At 39.9% G+C, this 24,701-nt stretch overlaps 1 protein-coding gene across 2 annotated transcripts in view; it reads right to left on the bottom strand.

The window, feature by feature from the left end:
- Window positions 1-24,244, bottom strand: part of tspan9a (tetraspanin 9a) — a 143,669-nt gene extending 119,425 nt beyond the window's left edge. For both annotated transcript variants that reach the window (XM_026310695.1, XM_026310698.1), the window contains exon 1: window positions 23,969-24,244. The gene's annotated coding sequence lies outside the window, so the exon portion shown is untranslated. The remainder of the gene's footprint in view (window positions 1-23,968) is intronic.
- Between the last annotated feature and the right edge of the window lie 457 nt (window positions 24,245-24,701).

Here is a 24,701-nt window from a genome sequence, read left to right as displayed (position 1 = left end):
AAAATGTGCCCACCCCCATAATGATGAATGGACTACAACAATGGCATAATTGGCAGCTTATGTGAGGGTGACATACTCTTTGTTAGACAAAATTGGTTAGTTTTGTGATCTTTTGAAGGTTATGAACCACTATGTTTAATTCTGCGTTGATTCAAGTGTATGTAACTTTTAATAAATGTTCATTCTAAAATACATTTAAAAAAAAAAAACCTGCCTAAGCCAACAGATGCTGCCCTAACAAAGCCTGCAAATAAAGTGAGACTGTCTTATCTTCCATGCTACCCAAACCGCCATCATATTGTAATGCAATACATCTTACCATTTAGGTATTCAGCCTGCTGAAGTATGAAAAGGAGGTGATTCATATTGTGATTGCAGCAGTGCCCTCCCTAGCTCTTTTAGAAGGGTAGAGTAGACCAGATAGGAGTAGTCAGACAAGGCCACAGAGCAGCACTCCCCCAGCCTCACGTAGCAGATTGCCCGCCTGCGGCTGTGGCTAAATTTACTCCCCCCTCCCCAAGCATCCCAGCACATCACGTTGAGATTCTATTACTCTCCTGTGTCCCAGCATACAGAGAGTCATGTGAAAGCTGTCCACAAACCTCTGTGGCTGGCAGTGCCCTTCCTGCCCCTGCATTCAGTATTCAGTCCACTTCATACCATTCGTCTGTACCCAGCTGCCCAATCGCTCTTTCGCACTTTCTCTTTCACTCTTCCTTGCTGATTCTCACCCCTTCTATGGCTAGACTAACAAACCCTCCTTCTTCTCAGCCTTGTTCCCATCCAATTATGGCTCCTCTCATCCTGAGAGCAGGGGTCAGTGGTGGACCAGCTTAGGACGGAGACTGATGGTGAGTAACAGAGTGTAGGGGTGAGTCATGACCAAAAGGGGATCAATAAAGAGACACGGCTGAAGGATGGCTCCTGTTATGGGCAGAGAGGTGAATAGGATGGGGTGAGGAAATGCCACTGCTGCCGCATCAGGTCAAATCAAGTTTGATATCCCAGTGTGTCTCCACCATTGGAGGAGTGCTGTCAGCACCATGACACGACACTAGAATATACACTAGGTCATGGTTCATAGGCATGGGGAAAAAGTACCCTGCCCTCTCCTGACTAAGTGGCAGTCTGAAATCGAAGGGCCGATCCAGCACGTAGATCATCAGTTCTTACTTGGCCGTCATTAGTCGTTGAGCCTGAAATAGACTGACATGCGTCAGTGAGGGCAATGGAGTCATTAGCTTTTCCTTTTGAACAGCCAGCTGAGTCTGACTGAGCTATATAAGCGTAGATTTCTGAAACCAGCTTATGCAAATTACATAAAGAGTTTGAACACATTCCAGGTTCAAAATGCAAGCAATGGAAAAGATAAAGAAACAGAGAAAGAGGAGTGAAAATAGAGAGAAAAATTTCATTTGAAGCAGAAAGCCACCAAAGCTTTCCACCATAGTTATTCTGCAGACATGACCATAAAGCATGCTGCAAACCCCCCCTACCCATCCAAGCAGAACGTGACATCTTCACTCCCTCGTGTGCTCAAATCAGGGTCACAGTGACCTCTAGTGGTGTCAGTCAGAACACATAGCTCATGACAACAGGCCATAAATGAGAGATCATTTGTTCTTGAAGTAATTCTATGAGAAAATTGATTTTAAGTCAGTGACACTGGCCCAGTACATCTCAGGTGATATGGATAAATGGGTAGTAGGAACAGCTTGTTTCAACATCGTGTGAGCTGCAGGCTCAGCCTCCCTGCTTTCCAATTATCCACTGGTGAACAATCACTCTCTCTCTGCCTCCTTCTCTTTTTCCAGTACTCCTAGTCTCCCTATTTTTTTCTTCCCTGTTCCTCTCAGACTTTCTATCTCTCAGCTAAGATACCTTCAGAAATTTTCAGTCTGAACAATATTGATTCTGTGTGTTTCACCTATTGCAAAACCCTGGTAGAACTTAAAACCACTCTATTCGGTGGGGTGATCAAAGTGTGAATTCTTGGTGTTGTTCGATGAAGTTAGAGGTTTGGTGTCATGTGCATTGCTAGATATTTTTAAACAGCCACTTTAAGGGCAGCGAGGGTTGGATAATATCTTGAAATGAATTTCTTCAGAGACACTGTTCATGAGATAAGAACTGCTTTGTTTAAATCTGCATGCTTCAACTTCTCCACTTACACCTGTATACTAGTGTTGTGTATATGGTTGTCTAGCCAGAGGCATGGTTAAAAAATGCTAAGAGTAAACATGTAAATAATATACATGCTATCAAAAAAAGCTGTTGATAATTTTATACTGAAAAAAAAAAAAATCCACATATGCTGTATTGCTCAAAATTCACTAGATGGCGCACACTGCAAGGAAACATTTATCAGTGCTGTTGTTCCTTTAACATCAAATCTAATGATTAATTAAATCCCATTAGCTGAATGTAGCCTCATTAATTCTACCTTAAGAGGTACCAAACAATACCCATAATATAAATGCTAAAATAAAAGTTATTTCTCTCTTCTGCAGCCCTGTTATGAGTAGAGTGGTAATATGTACAGTGTACTTATAGAGGCCCATTTAAATTGTCATCTGACTCATAAACAACAAAGTAGCTACAACAGAATGTCTGATAGTTGTCATGCTCTGGTTGAAGGGCCGTTGATTGGTGACTCTAAATTGCCCATAGGAGTGGGTGTGAGTGTGTGAGGTTGTTTGTCTCTATGTGGCCCTGTGATGGACTGGTGACCTGTCCAGGGTGGACCCCTGCCTATTGCCTGGGGAGAACTGGGACGGGCTCTGGCCGATCCCCATGACCTTAAAATGGGAATATGCAGGCATAGATGATGGATGAATGAATGTCTCTGTCTGTCACAGCAGGACAGAAATGCATGGAGGAATTTTTAGGAGGTCTCCACTACAGCCAGTAAAACACCACTCATCAAAGACTCAAGGGCATTTCCTTGCTTTACACATCCTCACTAGAGACCAACAATCACAAATTTGGAAGAGGTACCACTGTTTCCATGATTTGAACTCCTCATATATTTCCAACTGCAGTCAAATCTGCAGAAGGCACTTTCAGTTGTAAACTGTTGCAGATGAGGGATAATTACTCATTTCACCAAAGACCAGAGTTAACTGGAAGCACCGTGGGAGAATAATACCTGCTCCTCTGAGTCCATTCTGAGAAGTCATTAAATACACTTAAGGAGAGAGAATAAGGTGTGCAGACAGGGCACTGAGAAGATTTAAAATGAGGTAATGCAAAAAAATCTTGCTTCAACCTAGGTTGATATTTTTAATGTTCACAAATCCCATCACACTCCAGTAAAAGAAGTAGGAGGTGTGCTTGTCATTATAGTATAAACAGATGTTATCTTAGAATTATCATTATTATTGTGATACAAAGACATAAAAACGTAAATTTCCACTCTCAGCAGAGTAAAGAGATACCCTTACACGCAAGGTAAAATGCTCATTATGTAAAAGCTCCTACAGTGCAAAAATATTCCTGTCATTAGATCAACAGACCTTAAACAATTATCTCTGAGAAGCAATTTCAAATCACAGTTTGATACACTGAACCATGACAGATCCAAACATGTGCTATTTAATTTCAAGGGCTTTGAAAGATCACACAGAAAAGTTACCTCATTAACAGGCCTGTTAGTACCTGGTATGTACTTTCCTATAACATTCAGAAACATTGGCTATAGTCTGATTAAAAGCTGTGATCTTCTTTGAACCCTCTTGAACTTGCCAAAGCAAGTAGTTATGGTCTGCTAACACAGCCATCTACCACAGAGACTATGCAGCCATGCTGTGAAGTGCAGTGAAGCGAAGCCTTGATGTTTTTATCGAAAGAACATAACTGGGGCTGTGAAATACAGTGCCCCTTTCTCTCCTTCAAATTTCCCTTCCTTCATCCTCCCCTTTACCTCACACAGGGTTTGCTGTATACCGAGTGATGCTGCCTGAGACCCCTCAACACTTTTCATTTCAGCTCAACCTGCTGCACCTCAAACTGAAGCCAGTGTCACAGACTCAACACTACAGTAAATACAGCTCATGTCAGAATGAATAATAGTTTAGAGAATTTAAATGGAAGCCATATGTTTTGCAATTTTAGCCTGCTACAATGGCTTTCTGAGGACCACTCAACTAAGCAGCTGACTGAGCTCTGTTTTAACAGCTGCCCTTAACCACGTTCAACTGCACAACTAAAGCTGACAAACATAAATGTACAGTTAAATCAGACACAAAGTGGAGTCCAACAGGTGCCGACCTACACTGATGTGGCAACGACACGACAGCTGACCCTGACAAGCTGACAAGCCCCGTGTCGGAACGCTGTGATCAGCCATGAATTGATTAGCATCATCAGATATTATAGATGACTACATCAGATATGTGAATTTAATCAGTTATTTCCCAATCAGAAAAAATTTGCACGCTTAATACATAAGTGGCACAATCAAATCAAGTGTAACAAAGTTAATCCCATTTTTTGTTAGTCATTTAACCAGTGCTGTCAGTTGCAAAGTCTGAAATACCATGTTTTCAAAGAGCCATTCACAAATGGCACAAAATGAAACCGTAGCTGCAAGCAGCACAGAAGTACTGTTAAACATAAAGGCACACACTGTCACATCAGTTAGCAGTGTATGCAACTGTGGGCATGCATGCACACACACACAAAGGTAAACCTCGTGCTTTAAAGCTGCACACGTTAGACTGCAGTGTAAGTATCAGACGTAGTTTCAGTAAAGTACTGAATTGGCAGAATAAGAAAAAAAGGATTTCCCTTATTACATCAATTCAGGCAAGAGACCCAATTTAAAACAACAGAGTGAAGGAATGCAACCTGTCCTTGTTAATTCCTGTCCTGGTTGGACCCCTTTAACAGAGAAAACCGTGAGCAGAATTTAAAATAAGTGTGACAAAAAAGCCACTCCAGAAGCTGAACATCTACTCTCCCTCACAGGGGTTTATAGTGACAACCCTGGGCTATTAATTTCACATTTTCCCTCTGGAGAAAGTCTGTTCAGATAAACTGGGCACTGTGGACCACCTACTTTATTACTCTGAGCTGAGGGCCCAGATGTTGCTGCAGTTAAATTAAAATTTAAAACAGTAACATGTTAGAGTTTTGAGGGCTGGCCACTGGTTAAGTTTACTGGCAATTCATTCATTCATTCATTCATTTTCTATACCCGCTTTTTCCTGAACCAGGGTCACGGGGATCTGCTGGAGCCTATCCCAGCTCTCTCTCAGGTGGAAGGCAGGGGTACACCCTGGACAGGTCACCAGTCCATCTACTGGCAATTCTAAATTGTTTGAATCTGAGTGTAAATGATTGTGTCTATCACCTCATGACAGCCTACTGACTTGTACCCTACCTACCCAGTATCAGTCCACCTTCAGCCCATACCCATGACCCTGAAGGGTAGGCAGGTAGTTAAAGAATGGATAGATGCCATGCTAATGAATGCAGAACCCACAGTGCCTGCCAGAGGCTGCTGTTGCTCTACGTAGTCAACTACCATCACTCACTAACTGAAGCTGAAGACACTGAGCCAGATTTGAATCCAAGTGTTTGACCTGAGCTCAGAACATTTAAGGAACACAGAGTTTCTAGAGCAAAGGATCCTTGGAGGCTCCACTGCTGCTTCTGCTGACAGGGTGTTTCATCCTGAACAGTGTGACCCAGAATGAAAGCAGCAGCTTGCTTTCATACTTTGTGCTGGCTGGCACCTGGAGGTACCTGTTCTACATGGATAGTTATAATCCAGACTGCTTCCTTATTCATGTTAGTGCACCTCATTCAGCCTCAGGATCACAGCATAAGAGAGGTTACCAGCTCATGTCATTTCCCCTCTTTAGACTTTGGTAACTGGCCAATCATTAAAAAAAAAAAAAGGCTAAATGACTACTACTTGACTGAATCAAAACCATTATTATCCCCTTCTAACTAAGAGCTGATCACACACTACTCCAAAATATAATTAACTAATTAAAAATAATTTTTGCTTATGATTATTTACTGGCACAAGCAATACTGGAGGCCTAAAATTGAAGCCATAGGGAAAATGCATGTGTGTATGTGTAACCTCCCCAAGGTTTGGAGGTAGGCAGACAGGAAGCACACCCATACCAGAGCAGTAAGTCAACCCTAAACAATGAGTAATTTAGTCCCAGAACTGTGTTTCCTGGAAGGTCCAATGTCTGGTCAATTACAACACCCCAGAGCAAACTGGGAAGTACCCACAACTACTCAACACAAGAGACCCAATGCTGTTTCACTTAGCTGATTCGGACTCATTCATTAATACATCACCCACTCTTGATTCTCGAAACCATGTGTTAAAGTTTAAAAATAGTTTACCAACAACATTTGAGAGAAATATTTTTTCAAACAACAGATTGGCAATGAGTTAGGCCATTCTGAGGCTGGAACTTAAAAACCAGGAACATGGCATAATTTCTCACCAGCTCAGTTGTGGTCACAAACGGAGGTGGTAGGCTCTCCGGCTTGTGTGTGACAACCTGTCAAACAGAGGAAGAAAAACAGGGACTGGGAACAATCCCACAGATTAAATCTACTGCTAATCGGAAAAAATGACCAGAATAATTACTGGACTGTTAAAAGGTCGATGTTTGAAGAAATTAGACAGTATGTAACAGTTGAATTTGTTATGTGAGTTTGGAAAAAAAAAAAAAAATAGTGGCATAGCATTGAATGCTTCTCTGCACAACAACACATCTATCAGCAGGTGATATGGATATTTGTCTGAGCACATGTAGCCTACAGTTTCATTCCAACTGAAAAAAAAACTACTAAACACACTGCCAAACTGAAGCACAAAAAAGACAAACTGTGTAACCATACAAGAAGAGTCCTTTGGTGATGCACGACTACATTACATCTGACCACAACTTTAGCATCTGGACAAATCTTGCCATTGCAGATGACAGTATGCTCTAAACAGAGGGGGAAATTATACAGTGTGCCACAACACTTCCCAAGCATCCTAATAATGCTATTTGTGATTACAAGATAAAAATACTCATCACTTAGGGGAACTATAACGATCATAACATTGCAATTTGATGCCGTGTTCAACATGAGTCAGTGTCTGCATTGGAATTCAGGTTGGCAGTGCAGAAGCAACCATGATCTGTCCTATGAGCTCACACTAAACAACAGACCAGGGCCAATGTCTGCTGTGACAGGCTCTGCACCAAACAGCCACTCAGTCTGCTTTCTCTTTTCCACACCATGTCAGCTAGTCCAAAGACTAGAGACAGCAGCCTCCGAGGCTGGCAAGCGTGTCTACAACCTGCAGCTTGCCACTTGCTGTGCTCATTGAATTTCTAGTCAGGCAGGCGTTCCACCAAAAGCACGGGGAAAAAAATGAAACGAGCAAATATTAGCTGGAGACATGGCGTGAGTTTGTTCAGTGCTTCTTTAATCTTAACCAAATATAAAGCCAACAAGTCATTATGAAACTTTTTTGTTGCGACTTAAAGACTTGTGGGGGTACAAGTAATAAGGTCAGGAACTGACATTTCCTTTTAACATTTTTAATCTATCTTGTGTGATGAGAATGTTTTCTTTTTCTCAGAAAACAAAGAGAGCACAACATTCCACCGCTGTTGTTTTTGGAGCCAGTACTTGAAAACATTTATTATAAAAGCTGTGAGTTGATTCAGCAGGGGTTGAGGGTTAAAATTGATCCAAAATCTGAATTCCTGCTCAAGCCAAGACATGTGACCCTATAACACATGGCACAACACTGATTTTAAAAGTCACTTAGAAAAAACAAGCACTACGTGACATTGAGGGCTAAAATACTAAAAGGAAGCATTTCTAAAGACAAACATCTATACCAAGCACTTCAAATAATGACAAGTAAAACAGACAAAGGTGGCCATGTACTATAAATGCTCATTTAGCATTCAAACTAAAATGTGTCATGTGCTAATAACAACCCTAAAAGTTTGTCTTTGAGCTATAGTACATCTCAACTCAAGGTTCACTGCGTGTCCTATCAACGCTGACTATAATTACGTCACCTGCTAATCATGCATCAGATCTGCCTTAGCCACCTGCATTACACTGCCTAACTTTCAGCTGCAATTTTACTAATTACTTCTGAACACGTTAAGATTTAATATAACATGGAAATTACATGGAGATGCTTGTGATGTTGGGATTGATTTTAAAATGCTAACATCTCTCTGAAATGTGGATCCCCCAGTTCTCACTATAAGTGGGTACAGTAGGCAGATCTGTGAGATATTCCCTTGAGGTTTCAGCTGCTTGAGATAAAGGAAAGAGCGTGAGAAGCTCTTTTGGTATATTCTTAGTACTGCCTCTCTACTCTCCTCTCTACAGATCCCACAGGGCTGCCTCTTTTTAGACTTTGCCCATCAATCTTTTATTTTTCAATTTCTCTGTGACAGTGGAATTTGCCAGCAAAATTTCACAACACTTAGGCTACATCAAGAACTGAGATGAGTATGCCACAGAATATCCATTTATTTGTTCCTCTTTGGCATCCAAACACACAGACAGATATATGAAAGGAAATAAACCTTCAAAAAATTGTATTAGTTTAGTGTTATGCAGGTTTGCCTAACGTAACATTTTGATGAATTAGTACTGTAGACTAGTGTATATATTTTAAAAAGTAGTTATTTTTTCATTACAAATAAATTCTGTGGGAGATATGGGGCAGAGCCAACACAATTGTGTTGTAAATTGTGAAGTCAACCCTCAGAAAAATTATCTAGAAACTAATTAAACTAATAGATTATTGAATCGATTAAAGTCATTTACAAAGCACAAACACTTATTTTTATGGGAGGATTTGCTGTCTTGTTTTGTCTTTTTTGATAATTCGATGTCTTTAAACTCTGCTTTGGCCAAAAAAAGAAAATTGAATGATGTCATATTGGGCTTAAGGAAGTTGTGAAGGGCATTTTTTAAACCATAGAAAATATACTTATATATTTAAACCACAATTTTCTTTCTTCCATTTAACAAATGTATAATTAGAATAAATCTCATCTAATTCTTTCAAAGTGCAATGCAGTCTTGGGGTAACATTAGATTGAGTGAAGAAGACATCTGTCTGTCTGCCTTTATTTCACTCCCCTGCCTACTGTTCTGCAGCTACTATGTTTATTTTCTCCCATCTACGACTCAATCTGCATCTCTGCCTGCCTGAACCCCTGAGTACCCCCTGGGCTGCCTGCACGTCTGAGGTTATTAGGAGTGAAATTTTATCCTGAGAAAGTGCTGCAGTGCAGCCAGCCTGAGCCAGACAGCCCTCTAGCCTCAGGCACAGTCCAAACAGGAAAACTGAATCAGGTACGGTAAAACTCCATTTATATTCTTCCAGGCAGGGATCCTGATCAGATTGTCAAAAATGATCACGTGATGAACTGCTGTGTTGGGTATATGACGTCATGCACAGCAGCCATAAATGTAATGTCTGAAATAGTTATAGTGTGATCACAGAGCTAACTTTTCTCCCAAACAATATGAACGACAGGGTGTGCTGTGTTATAAGATACAGAACTATAAAAGAAGCACAAAACATTGATTTACACTGAAGCAGCAGTTAGAGCTTTTTCCAAGTAGCCAGGCATTCCATTTTAATGACACACAGTCAGCGCCAAGAGAGGGGCTTATACATGCACACGGCACACACGCAACAGCATTGGATGAAAACCAACACAAATGCAATCAATTACTGAGTGAGTTTGGCAGCTTTAGGCACTCACACAAGTGGCATACAACTTGCATCAATTACTGGAAACTTTCCTTCCATAAATAATTGATCACGATGCTGAGAATGCAACCAGAGAAATGACATGACTAACTTTAGCAACTGTACTTGTATCTCAGAGCACATGGCCTTTTGGATCGCATGATGCAGAGGCTTTACTTACATTGTTTTATAGAGCCTTATTTGTATTGTATTTATTTACATGTATTTGATGGAGAGGAAAAGCAGCAACACAAGATAGGGTCAGAAAAGTCATTGGTTGAACAAGAATTAGCCTAATTGATGCCCAATTGATTGCTAATCACATACACCTCTTTAAGCACTGTTCTGTACATCTGCACAGTAAGATTAAATCAATGTTAAACTCACCTTGGTTGAATTTAGAGAAAGTGGGGGCAGTCAGAGCGCACTGCAAAACCAGAAACCAAGAAGCTCTGGATACTGGAACTATCAGTATCACTTTCAGCGCTTCCTCTTGAACACGATCCAACAGCAGCAGAATCAGAGACACTGAGGGAAAATACATACAGCAGACACCTCAGCCAAGGTCGGTAGATGCACACACCCCCCCCAGCAGGGGATTGTCCTGCACCGGCAGAAAAAACCATTTGCATGGCACATTGCCATGGGCCACAAATAGACCCACTCGTCTAAACGAACCTGACCCACAGTTGGGCTGCCAGGTCCAGATGAAGGCACCATTCCCCCAGCCACGGGCCCTGGCAGGGATGTGCATCACTCAGATAAAGAGAGGTGCACATGAGCCCATAATAACAGCCAACAAGGAATGTGGAGGAGACCTGCTCAGTGCACTCCACCTGATCATAAAATGCCAATGTGTGCAGATGAATCACAAGCTCCACGGTCTTCAGCCATGATTCATGAGTGAGCTCGCAGCAATAGTTTATCCAAATAAAAAAAAAAAAACATGCAAAACAAAAAGCACCTTCATTCCCCGTCTCCTCATGGACAGCCTAGCTGTGTCCAAAGGCAGCCAGTTGTACATAGACCCTAAAAGGAGAAATGCAGAAACTTCCTTTGGTGGGGAATGACAGGGACATGAAAATAGGTGTCTTTCAGGTCTATTGATGTGAATCAGTCACCCTGGTGAATGCATTGCGTGACCTGTGCTGTCGGGAGCACATGACGCCTCCTGACCAGCATCAGTTTTTTGAGTTGAGTCAAATCAAACGTGTTTACTGTATTAAAAAAAAAAACTACATTTCATCATAGCTGTTTTATATTGTGGTGACCTGTATAATTCTCGATATCATCTATATCATAAAATAACTGCAGTTCAGATCAAACACAAAGTATAATATAGTGTTAGCTATTATTCACTATGTAGTAACAGTTTGTAGAGTGTCTTATCCAAACAGGCTAAAACATATTAGGGTATATTGCAAGTATTTCATATCAAACTACACAATTTGCAGCAGAAATAAGCCCTAATGAGATCTTAAAATAAATAACATTGGCCATAAAATTATATGGCCAATAAAAAAAAATTAAATCGCACACAAATCCAAACATCAGCCTGGAAAACCAGTTAATAAACAGCAGATGCAGTTTGCTGGAGGCTGACTGATACAATATACACATAGGAAGAGCTCATATCAGCCAACAATATGTGACTATTTTTAAAAAAAAAAGAAACTTTTTTTAATAAATGTGATGATTGATTTGATCATCCTGATACAGTATGTGTTTTTATTTACTTTTTCTTTTGTAACATATGGATTTTTGTGTTTGTTAAATATGAAACAGGTAAAAAGACTGTGATGGATGAGTCAATTATTTTGGATGAAACTGATGATGTTTCACTGTTCAATACATCTTGACTTGATGTATGATGGACAAACAAAACGTATTTAGCAAAGATTTCGGTGAATCCTAATTCCTGTATTCTATTGTTCCTCAACCAGAAGCTGTCCCTGTCTGCTATTATGAAGGACGAGTCCCTCCTTAGTTTCTTCTTGCATCTTATATGGGCAGGGCTATGATGCAAGGACACAAACGAGGATGGATGTGGATGCAATTAGTGTAATTGGGATTCGCCCATTAACACTTACTTTGAGTGAAGAGCAGCCAAGTCTTGGTTCAAGTCCTCTTTAAATAAATGCATTATGGTACATTGATTACCCAATGGGGACAGAGCTGTTGTTCAAAGGTTACTAACAAGCCTGTATGTAAGTCTTGTGCCCCAACCACAACCTTCAGTCAGGGTTGTGACACAGTCTACTACCAATCATCAGCACAAACCTGAAGAGAACTGGGTTTTATTGTGCAAAACCTGGATATGATTCACTATTGCATCTAGCATGACACCAGTTAAGTTATTTGATTGTTTATAGGAATTGCTGTTGCTTTTATATCAACTACATGATTAGTACTCCTACTGTGCATTGGTTATGAGGATTTCTACAAATTACCTTGCCAAAACTAAATTGGCATTTGAACACGAGACTAACATTTGTTTAAATGAGCACATTTCTTGAGCAGGAGCAATGTACACATCCAGTGCACAATTACTCTGAAAACTCAAAAAGAAACATTAAGTGGAGACTTGTGTGACAGTTGAACTGTAATAGAAACAAAAATATTGCACACTTTTCAGTAATTGCTATCTCAGTCTTCACAGTCAGAATGGAAAATAGCTCTGATATGCAAGCAAACAGGCTTCCCTGCCACAGACCCGGTTTCATGTTTACAGACAATCACCAACAATTCAAACAGAGAGCTGCAGTCAGCCTAGACTCTGGCTTGAGCAAACTTAGGCAGTTTATAATTCATCTTCCTGGGAATAAACCTAAGTAACACAATACAACAAATATGTCAAAATTATGGCACATAATATCCTTCTGATGTGCTGCGTTGAGACACTGACAAGAGCCAGAAAACAGCAGGGAGGTGTTATTCTACATGAGCTTTATCAGTCAGAGCTTGGACAAGCAGCACTCCCACAGCTGAGAGCTTCTGTAAGTGAGTCCATGTCTGAGTCAGTGTGGTCAGTCAGAAACACATGACATGAGTACTGACCACAGTATCTAAATAAAGAGCAATACTCATGGAAATACATCTGAGAAAAACTTTCACATAATTCAGACAGAAAGCAATGCCACCCTGAGGGCCCTGCTGCAGTTAGCACTTAGTATTTTCTTTGAAAAATGGTAATAAAAAGGATCTCATCTGTACTTAATCAAACATCCTGACCAGCACAGTAAATAGATTCACACACTGGTTTCGTTTCCCCTTTGTAGCCTCAGTTGTGAATTGCGAAAACTAAGTGAGCGCAGTATAAGTGCAGCCTATTCATCCTGCATTCTGAGGGTCCCTCCGATTTGCATGTTAAATGAGATCTCTCAAAATATGTGAATGCATGTGTCACACAAGCTCAGAGCAGGGGCAGAGAGAGGTCCCCTGTTACCACCCTCCAGTGGTGCTTGAAGAGAAGACAAAGCCAGAAGGACAGAGGAGTTTTATGGGTCAAGCAGACTGCACTTCAACAAATGCAAAGCAGTTTATAGGTCAGGACCAGATGAACAAGAACCTCCTGTCTGCAATTACACACCTGCAAGTAACAGCAGCGCCCAACAGGCATGTATAAATCTAGCCTTTCATATCATGAAAAAAGAAAAGAAAAATGCTAATAAATTTATACAATTGTGTCCAAAAGATATTCAGTTTACCATCAGATTTTTAGAATGGAAGCAGCAAAGTTTTGAATTTCTGCTGGGATCGTTTTAGCTGTAGCTAATTGTGTTGAGTTTATAGGAAGCTGTTGATTAAAGTGGAACTTCTGAAAAATAACTGCTCTATGGTTAGCTCTATTGAAGGTTTGAATCCTGTTCTAACCTAGGGCCCTTTGTGTGTGAAGTCTGCATGTTCCTGCTGTCCCTGCGTGGGTTTTTTTCCAGGTACTCCTGCTTCCAAAGGCATGTGGTTTGGGGTTAGGCTAATTGGTGAATCTAAATTGCCCGTAGACGTGAATGTGAGTCTCTGTGTATCAGCCCTGTAATAGACGGTACCCGACCTCTCACCCAGTGTAATTATCCAATTATTATTCAAAATTTCAGACACATATAATCAAATACAGTGGTGTGAAAAAGTGTTGGCCCCCTTCCTGATTTCTTATGTTTTTGCATGTTTGTCACACTTTAATGTTTCAGATCATCAAACAAATTTAAATATTAGTCAAAGATAAGAAGTAAACATCATGCAGTTTTTAAATGTTTTTATTATTAAGGGAAAATAAAACCCAAAACTACATGGCCCTGTGTGAAAAAGCGTTTGCCCCCTAAACCTAATAACTGGTTGGGCCACCCTTAGCAGCAACAACTGCAATCAAGCGTTTGTGATAACATTCAATGAGTCTGTTACAGCACTGTGGAGGAATTTTGGCCCACTCATCTTTGCAGAATTGTTGTAATTCAGCCACATTGGAGGGTTTTCGAGCATGAACCTCCTTTTTAAGGTCATGCCACAGCATATCAATCGGATTCAGGTCAGGACTTTGACTAGGCCACTCTGAAGTCTTCATTTGGTTTTTCTTCAGCCATTCAGAGGTGGACTTGCTGGTGTGTTTTGGATCATTGTCCTTCTGCAGAACCCAAGTTCATTTCAGCTTGAGGTCACGAACAAATGGCCGGACATTCTCCTTCAGGATTTTTTGGTAGACATCACAACTCATGGTTTCATTTATTACAGCAAGTCTTCCTGGTCCTGAAGCAGCAAAACAGCCCCAGACCATCACACTACAACTACCATATTTTACTGTTGGTATGATGTTCTTTTTCTGAAATGCGGTGTTACTTTCACGCCAGACGTAATGGGACACACACCTTCCAAAAAGTTCAACTTTTGTCTTGTCAGTCCACAGAGTATTTTCCCAAAAGTCTTGGGGATCATCAAGATGTTTTCTGGCAAAACTGAGACGAGCCTTTATGTTCTTTTTGCTCAGCAGCGGTTTTCGTTGTGGAACTCTGCCATGCAGACCATTTTTGTCCAGTCTCTTTCTTATGGTGGAGTCATGAACAGTGACCTTAACTGAGGTAAGTGAGGTCTGCAGTTCTTTGGATGTTGTTGTGGGGCCTATTGTGACCTCTTGGATGAGTCGTCGCTGTGCTCTTGGGGTAATTTTGGTTGACCGGCCACTCCTGGGAAGGTTCTCCACTGTTCCATGTTTTTGCCATTTGTAGATAATGGCTCTCACTGTGGTTCACTGCAGTCCCAAAGCTTAAGAAATAGCTTTATAACCTTTTCCAGACTGATAGATCTCAATTACTTTCTTTCTCATTTGTTTTTAAATTTCTTTGGATCTCAGCATGATGTCTAGCTTTTGAGGATCTTTTGGTCTACTTCACTTTGTCAGGCAGGTCGTATTTAAGTGATTTATTGATTGTGAACAGGTGTTTTTACCTCTTCAGATGAACTGCTGAGTTAAAAATTAGCTTATTAAATTATTAAACAGCATTTCAAATTTATATCAAATAACACTGCTTAACCTTTTCTTAGCAGAGGTCCTTATAAATAATTGCTTATGAATAGTTCAGTATCAGTTCAGTGTAGCTTATAGGAAACTAATTTGGCCCACAGTAAAAATAATAATAAAAAAAAAACATTCTGACACTGTACATTGAGCAAAAGTCAAAGCCACAACTGATGTAGTCTCACCTTTAGATGAATTTCAGTATTACATTCAAGTCAAAGTTTGCTCATGCAGCAGTTCAAACAGTGCTTGTTTTGAGCTCCTTTAATATCTTGTCACCCAGTTTGTCACTGTTTCAGTATAACCAAAGACAGCAGTGCTTTCTGTATTCTCAATTTCAGCTATGTAGCAGCTGCATCTGTTGCCTTCATGTTTGATCAGCTATAGCCAACAGGCCTTTTTCACAGTGTTTTGACATGCCATAGCAGGACAAGCACAGGTGTTATTAATATCATGAACATGGCTGCATTCGATTTGGTGGATCCTGCCGTTACTTCTGTTTACAGCACTTTCATGCATTTCTCCCAAGATGTTTCCTGGAGTGACACCTTCTTTAACAGTCTTCCCTGAAAAAGCTAAGTTCAAGTTATTTCAGTGGGTTAGTTAAACTGCTCAATGAAGCTTGTGGTCTAGAGTAGAAAACAACACTTTGATCAATAACTAACAATATTTTGTCCTAATAAATAAACTTGAAGCTTTAGACATGAGACACTGTACTTGCATCTTATTCAAAAAGCCCAAAATTTTATGTCCGTCAGTTCATAAAATACAACACTGACCTGAAAATGAGGATAGCACTTTTTTCTCTTAAAGATAAAATGACTAGCTCATTATTTGGCAGCTAAGAAACATGGAATCAGAGAGACTGCAAATAACCTTGTGTCATTTTTTTTTAAATTACATTATCAGATTTTTTTTTTTTTTTTTTTTTTTTATTCAGGGTAAGGTGTCCCAAAGACAGCCATGATTGCGATTGACCTCCAGGTTTCTCAGTGCAGCTTTCAACATGTACTAAAATCATCGTTTTATTGAGGGAGACAGTTTTAGCCAGTCATTCTTAACCATCATGGTTAACTGAGCATGAAGTAAAGATGTTCAAGATGTCCTTGGTAAGCAGAAGCAGATTTTAATAGGCTCACCAATGGCCAGTTCTTTTAATACTCCTCAACAACAACAACAACAACAACACACAGAGTTTTCCTGTCTCACACATTAAAAGTCCAATATCTTATATTGTTTTTTTTTTTCCCCTATATGCTACCATATACCTGCCTCCCTCACTGAAAAATCTCATTTTGCAACAATGTGGAGAAAGTGCTAGTTATTCAACACAATACTCTGATTCATTGCTCTCAATCGAAAAGCATCACTACTTCTCAAAATACCACTCACTCTGTGATTCCTCAAATTCATTTGTACAAATGAATGAAACTTAGATATCCACTTCATTTTCAGAAAGCAACAAAATAGCCAATCAGTGACTGTAAAAGGCTTTAATGTATACCCAATATATGTCACTATTTAAATTTGGTACTTTGTTTCTCAGACTTTACCTAGTTAGTCACGATTTAACAACTGAGACCACAAAAACCCCAAACTGCTTGCCTGACCTATCATTGGCTGGCTACAACAACAAATACGTCCCTCTTGTAATATAAATATGAAAAGCTCTGAGTAGCTTTTGTGTAACTATGAATAAGAGAGCAGGAAATTTGAAAACTGTCGTAACTGTCCTGGAATAACATGATGCAGATAAATATAAACATAACTTAATAATATTGAGGAAATATATTAATTCCCTGATGGGTTTCAGAAAATGTCAAAACATGTCAACTTCAATGACTGGATGAAAAAAAATACCGATCAAAACTCCACACCAACATGACATTACAGGGTTGAGTAGGCTGTCACCTGTTTATTGGAGCATCACAGTTGTCAAACTATGTCTCCTGTCTCTGAGGTCAGAGGCTACAGGACATATGAGCTGTGCAATAACATGGCCACAGGATCCGCTTGAAGCCCTCCATAGTGTAAATAAACATGCCACTCACTCATCAAGTCCTGCATTCTTTCACTTTTCACTATTTGTTTTTAATCTCTTAATCAAAAACATATACAGTACATGTACGCAAAAGCATAACAGAAAATGAGTAGGATTTGCATCATGTCTGGTACAACTCTTCCAACTATTTCTCATCTACTGTGGGGTTATAAGGACAACCATTTTTAGCTGGGCAAGACAGAATCTATAGCAGAACCACTAGCATAGTGGCTCTGGGAGGCTCTATTGAAATACGGCAGTAAATGCTCACAGAATACATACTCATGTTCAGCAGGTATAATATTGATGCTGCTTTGACACAATGATGACAGAGAGGGGAAGATAAGAAGAATCGCCCAGTGTCCAACTTAGAAGTGTTCACAAATTATTCCAAGGAATTAGCCCCAGTGTCGACCTAAAGTAGCTCATTTTATTTTGTCACATATTTGAAGTGTTTATACACGTTGGCAGCAGTTAAAAACAAAACAGTGTAGAGCTCCAACAAAAATAGCTGCATCATCTGCATTAGTGTTGATATTGGATTTCATTTTGATGAAACAATTTTTCAGCATTTTAGTCAAAGCATTTGTTAAGTAACACAAAGAAATCACAGCATCCAGCTAGACTGGATAACTAGCCTAGTTTTACAGGTATGTGCAGGTATAACCAAAGCTATTACAATTCACCTGAAAGGGACATGAATTTGTGCAGCTCACATGACAACAGTTGTTATATATATATATTTGACATGGAACCAATGGGACTTACCAAAGTAAATAAGAATAAACCACCGGTGCTATTGTAGAAATAACCACAGACTGGCAGTGGCCTCCCTAAAACCACACCACTTGCATGGCTGTAAAAGGTACAAATGATAAGAGTAAGAAAAAAGCATGTTTAAAATCAGTGACTTGTGGTGAGCAGGCACCTGGCAAAAAGGTGCAGGAGTATACAAAATATGCTTACAGACCAGGGTGAAACTGAAAACCAAATGACCCACTGAAAGAATATTCCACTGATTCCAGTGAACAGGCATCTTCTGTGCTGTTGTGTTTCTGTGTTGTGTGACTCCAGATGCCCTGAAATAACTACATCCAATATACTTTCTGTCCATCTGGGATTGTTAAATTTATCATTAAAACAGAGCATTTGGCAACGGACAGACTTGAATTTAGGTCAAGTATTCATGCCAGTAAATAAATATTCAGTGGTCATTGTGGATTTTGCATCCAAAGCATCTTTAGATTTGCAGCTTACGAAAGCTTGCAGATACATAAAGCTGTGTAACTGTGATTGAAAATTGTGGTTTCTTCTATTTTATAAACCAAATGTTTCAAATTTAAGATCTTGAACACAAGTGACTGACCCATTTTCCTTCTAATGGTACCTTTTAAAGTAGTTTCCAGTCTGCTCTGAAAAAAATAAAAAAAACTTCATGAATCCAACATGTTTTACAGTCATTGTGATTGTTTCTGAGCTTTTGTCAGAATGATAATTTGAGCCAGTCCAATCCAATATCCTCCTCAAAATTCATCACATGTGGGGAAAAAAGAAGATAGTACTGCATTAATGTAATTACTTGCAGACTTTTTTTAACAAATAGATGTAGCACTATCAATCTCTTCTAAATAATGATTTTTCTACTGATGAAAGGGAGACTTGAGTTTTACAACAGTATGTTACCAATGAAGTGGCCATCAGAGACTTCAACTGCCATGACGACCCATCCATCTGAGAAGCACCAGGTTCTGCAGTGACTCATAAAGATACTTTTGATTGGAGCACTGGCATGAGGCAGGAGGAGAGCTGGCTCTGCCTTGCCAGTGAAACCTCTTTGTGTGGAATCAATCACAGTGTGATCAAAACTGATAACAAATTACTCTCTCCGGATTTTTTTCCCCATTTGTACCAACAAGCACTGAAGAGACCAGATTAGACAAGACAGGATTTGCTGCCCCATGAAGTACTGCCAATAAAGGTATCAAAATAGGAAATGTATCAGAGATAGTTTTCATTTTTTATTTACTTGTCTTATTTTCTGCCTACACATTTAAGTAGTTAAAGCTCAAGAATGCTTCTGCAAGTAAAAAGCCAAGTAAGTTCAGCTTTGCTAATATGTGCTGTAAAAAAATCAGAAGTTTACTGTGCAGTACATGACACAACCTGTTGTGTTAATGAGATTGTTCATTAGGCAAATTCAATGAAATACAGTTAGATTGGAAATCTATGGAATCTTTTTTTGGAAACAATACATGGTCTGGATTAGTATGTAGCTAAGTCATATTTTGAATTAACAGCCTTTGTACTTATGGTATTTTGTGGAGTAAACCAACACAGTGACAGTGAGAGGGGAGGCATATAGGAAGGTGTGGCAGCAATTTTGGTGTCAAGGATTGCTGGTTTGATAAAATGTCGTCAGCTGTCTGTGGGTGGCAATGCAGGCAGATCATCTGCACAATTTCATTTGAAAGACATGAAACGAGCTCAAATTTACAGTATGTGGCCCATTATTACATACAGCTCTGAAAGGACGGAAAAGTATGTAGACAAATGGCTGTAATTTTGTGCCCAGCAAAGTGGCAGGAAATTTTACACATCATAACAGTCACTAAGCTGATCATCAAAACACAGGAGCAACAACTGGAGACAAAAGGGCTCACACTGAAGTTCACAGAGTGGCAGAAAAGGTCTGCTGGATACCTTAAAGTTCTTTATCCACTTCTCTGTGTCAATTAACTGTGTCCCTCCTAAACCTCCCTTTATGTCCTCCTCCAAAAAAAAAAAGGGTAAGGTTGCTAGAGATGGAACAACTTAGGCAATTTTTAACATAGTGTGGGCATCCACACAATATTAGCACATTGCCTCACTCAGAGAAGAGTTTCTCTTGTGAGAAGCTTCTTGAATTTCTGTGACAAAATACTCTGTTCTGCTGAAAGAGGATTGGAGAAGCTGATTTAAACAGGCAGCAAATGTCACACCAAAAAACACAAAATTCCAATCAATTAAAATGCATGTTTGTTCCATCATACAGTATGGGAAGCACTGCATGCCTGTGATGAAAGCCCAGTGATGTCTCTAAAAACCAATACAATGTAGTCTAATATATTTGAGATGACAAAAGGTCCTGTAAACGAGTCTCCTGCTCCTCTTCATCCCTTTTCCCAGAACACGACATAATTTGCACTGAACCAGCTGTAACATTTTATGCAGTGTAATTATACAGTTAAAATGTTAAGACTTCACATGCAGATATTGCATGATCAAAGTTGTGTTTATAGTCACTGAAGCCATCTCTTGCAAATAATGAATATTGTGGTCCAGAGCTGAATAATGGAACCTGCCCATTTCTGGACCCGCTACAATCATGAGTGTACTCTAAACAGGATATGAGAGTCAAATACAGTCAAATTTTAGGAAAGTAATGCAAAATGAAAACACCTTCAACTCAAAAAAAAAAAAAAAATCTATGGTTACAGTAATAAAACCCACACAATTTAAAACAAAACTTACAACTACATTAGTTACATCCAACTATATCAGTTACATCATTGGTTATAACTGAAACAGATTCATAAGTATGGGCAATGGCCATTTTTACAAGAATTATGTGACTTAGAAAGACAAAAATGTCATTAATTACAAGGCAGTGGCTTTCTTCTGTTTGGTCAGAAAATCACTCCAATTCTAAAATAATTTAAACTTTATAAAATGACAGAATATTAAAGAGCTGGAAGAGATGTGGGTTGCAATTTCAGTTTCACCACTGCATAAATAAGTTAGTGAAGGGAAATGTGTAGCCCCCGGCCACCATTTTTAATAATGAATGATCCGGTGCAAGATCATATAAGAAGACTGCCAGGAAACACTCACCACAAGATGAAGTCCATATTTGTAATAAAAATGTAAGTGACAAGGAGCTTCATTTATGGAACTTAAGTGTGTAAAATCATTTAATAAGTTATTTTTGAGGCTATGCAATTATGTTATTATGTCACTATGTATTAGCATTTTTCATCATGGAAATGCAGCTGCACTGAATCAAAGTTGTCTGCCATTTATTCATTTGCAAGCAGTGTTTAGAGGCTACTGATGGAACATTTGGCATGTAAAGCTCTCTCTCAGTAACCACCATCGATAGCTCATTAGAGAGTAAAAAAAAAAAAAAAAACATTCCCACACACCAGCCAACCAACACAGACAAAGGGGATCGACACAAGCTATAGCTACACAGAGCCACAAGAGAGGAAGCTCTGCCAGCTAAAGTCAACAAGTCTGACATTACAAGTCCCAATCTGCATTGAAACAAAACAGCATGATACAGTGTGAAAGCAAAGCAAATAACAGTAGTCAAGGTACTTTCACATATTCACATACCATAAAGCGACATAAGGATGGTGTATACTCAAGCATCCTCTATGTTTATGGTGGTGCAATCTAACTGCTCTACAAGGTACAGTATATTTCAAAATAAACAGGAAGGCAAACTGTCCATCAGTGGCACTTTAATTCTCATGATAAAGTTTTATAGATCAGATTTTACAGAACTTGCTTGTCAAAGTTTTAGCAATGGTGCGCATAAACAGAAAGCTTGAAATGCAACCCGTATGGGGGAAGGAAAATCAATTTGAAACCTAATGTGTCCTCTCCCACTGGTCACACAAATTGAGGCATGAAACTCAGTTTAGGTAAGAGAAATCTGCTGCACGTTCGGCCCTACCAAGCAAGATCACAGCTCAGAAATAGGCTTGACTGTAAACAGCCGCCTGCCATTCACATAGCGAGGTCAAAAAACAGATTTCATGTGCTGCTTGCAGTGTCCATACAGCTGGGAGGTAGATCTCTAATCTGCATTTCAGCTATAGTACAGCACATATCAAAATCAGAGGACTACATGGTCACAGTCAGAGTGGATCATAGCACCCACTGGTCAGCAACACAGAACCATCTATATCTCACACAAACCCAGCCTGCAGCACACAGCCTTGCTTTTGCTGTTGCAGAATGGTGCGTAGGGATGTGATTAAAGTTGAAATAAATGTTAATATAGCAGCACAGCTTATCCATTGTGAGGCCTGGTGGAAAGAGATCTGCCCAGTACGGACGGTCCTGCCCCCTCATCCCAAAGAATAGGAACTTTCATGAAGGGCTAGAACAGAGAGCTGAGCTCTGTGGTGACTGTGTGGAGCACAGAGAAAAGCTGAGGAAGTAAACACAGTTGGAAGTTCACATTGCTGCCTTTGTTTACCACAGCAGAGAATCAGAGAGTGCGTCCCAGAGGAAAATGTCCTCACAAAGGTTATGATTGTTACTGATTTAAAACAGTCATAGAGAAACTTTGCTGCTGATGGTGACCTTTGATGTCAGTAACTGTATGCTGGTTTTGTTATGTAAACCTCCCTGATGGAGGAGGTGGGGATGGGAGCACTGACCCCTGGCCATGACAGCGTCAGGAATTTTAGGTCAAATGTTGCAAGACCCCTCTCGCCTCCCATACACCAGGACAGACACAACCCAGAGCATACGGTCATGTGTCCACTGCGAATTCAACGCTTTCCCTGTGGGAGTGAGGAATAACAGCAGGTGATAAGTTAAAAACAGACCACCATTTTTCTCCTGAAGACCATACTGATCTATCAAATAAGCCAAGACTTGACATACTTGAGCACTTTACTTGAAGCAGATGCTAGATTTAGATTTTTATTTTAAACAGACATATTACAAGCCACAGGCAAACGTGACCTGCTCAGGTTCACAGCTTTCTCCACATCTGGTAAATTCATCAGTCACTGGGATGCACCACAAAACATCATTCACATCATACTTTAAAATTACCACTCTGTCTCTGGGAAATTCAAATCAGAACTAGGAACACAGCCGCTAGCAGCACTAAGGTGTGTGAATGGAAAAAAAGCTTCACCTCTCATTGGTCTGGTTTAAATTCAAGAGAGGTCACAAACACAATCATGGTAATTGGGCTCATCAGAGTGACTGTGCTCAAACAAACACTCCACAATGCTAAAAAAGAAGGGACAATCACATGTTGATGGGCCTGACTGAGGTGTGTTGGCCACATGGATCAGAGCAGCATGTCAGCTGTTGCCTCTGAAAGGAGTAAGAATTTATGATTTGATTCTTGACATTCCTCTGGGCTCATGTGATCAACTTATAACTGCCAAAAACATACTGCAAAATGTATGAGCAGGAAAAACAAACCGACAAGAATAGTTTAAGGCATTTCCTTGTATTAGGCCTCAATTGTTTCGCCCCTGAAGCTTCATGGCATGTGACAAACCTATGACCTGCTAAAAGGAGACAGGTATCCTCTGGTCATAAAATCATGGGATCTTAAACACTGAATACTTAACTTCAGTGGCACAAGAATATTTCCACAGTAGTTAAAAACACCACAGGTTCACCACATATTGGCTGCCATGCGTTTATTCTAGCAGCCAGTATAGAAAAGTTATTCTGCGGTCGTTTACTTTTAATGTATGAAGTCATCAAGGACAGGCTGTTAAAAAATAACTGAAAATCAGGCAGCATGTTGAAGCAGTGAGTGAAGCTGGATGACATACTGAAACTACGGTGTCATCCCGCAGCGCTGAGCGTGGCCCCAAAACACAACACTGCTGTCGGCAAACAAAGAGAAGCGTCTCACCTGGCCAGCGTCCTCCCGTGACGGCTCCTCAGCCTGTCACACTCCAGGCAAAGCAGCCAAAGTCACTGTCACGCAACTTTAGTGCAACGGCGTCAGTCCCAAACTTTGCACTCGGATCTGTTTCTTAATTTATTCCGCGTCTGTCCTGCTCCAAAAACTATCTAGGACGCAAAGAAAAAGAAATTCGCTCCTCTGTTCCTGGCAACTTTCGCTACCCGCTGTGTGCCTGCGACTGATGATGTACTGGAGACTGACTTTTTGTGTTTGGACAAGGAGGAAATGAAGTTTGAGGAAGAGGAAGGAAAAGCTCTTACTGACTCCTACAGGCATGTTAGAGTCACGGACCTTTATACAGAAGACTGGGGGTCCCATACAAACCTGAGCCAGTTTGATTTATTAAGATTAGTCTGAGGCTGAACTATTTTATTCTAATTTGGCAGCTGTTTAAAAAGCAAGTTTAAACAGCTGTGCACTGAGACTTCGCTTATATAAATATTATGAACAATATTGTGTCAGAAACTACAAATGTGAGTTATTGCAGCAGTAAATCTGTTTGTCATCTTAATGTTCAGTGTTGGGATTCATCTTAAAAAACTAATCCTTCCGTGATGGATTTACTGTGGGCAGCATTTCACCCCCTGATGTCTCTTTATTTTACTTCATTAATTAATACAGCAGCAGCCATAAAACTGTAATATCAGCCGTTGATATCAGTTTTTATGAGTCCTAATCA

Source organism: Mastacembelus armatus, chromosome 6, assembly GCF_900324485.2.
Source record: "Mastacembelus armatus chromosome 6, fMasArm1.2, whole genome shotgun sequence".
Classification (NCBI taxonomy): Eukaryota; Metazoa; Chordata; class Actinopteri; order Synbranchiformes; family Mastacembelidae; genus Mastacembelus; species Mastacembelus armatus.
This window is presented reverse-complemented; position numbering and strand designations above follow the sequence as displayed.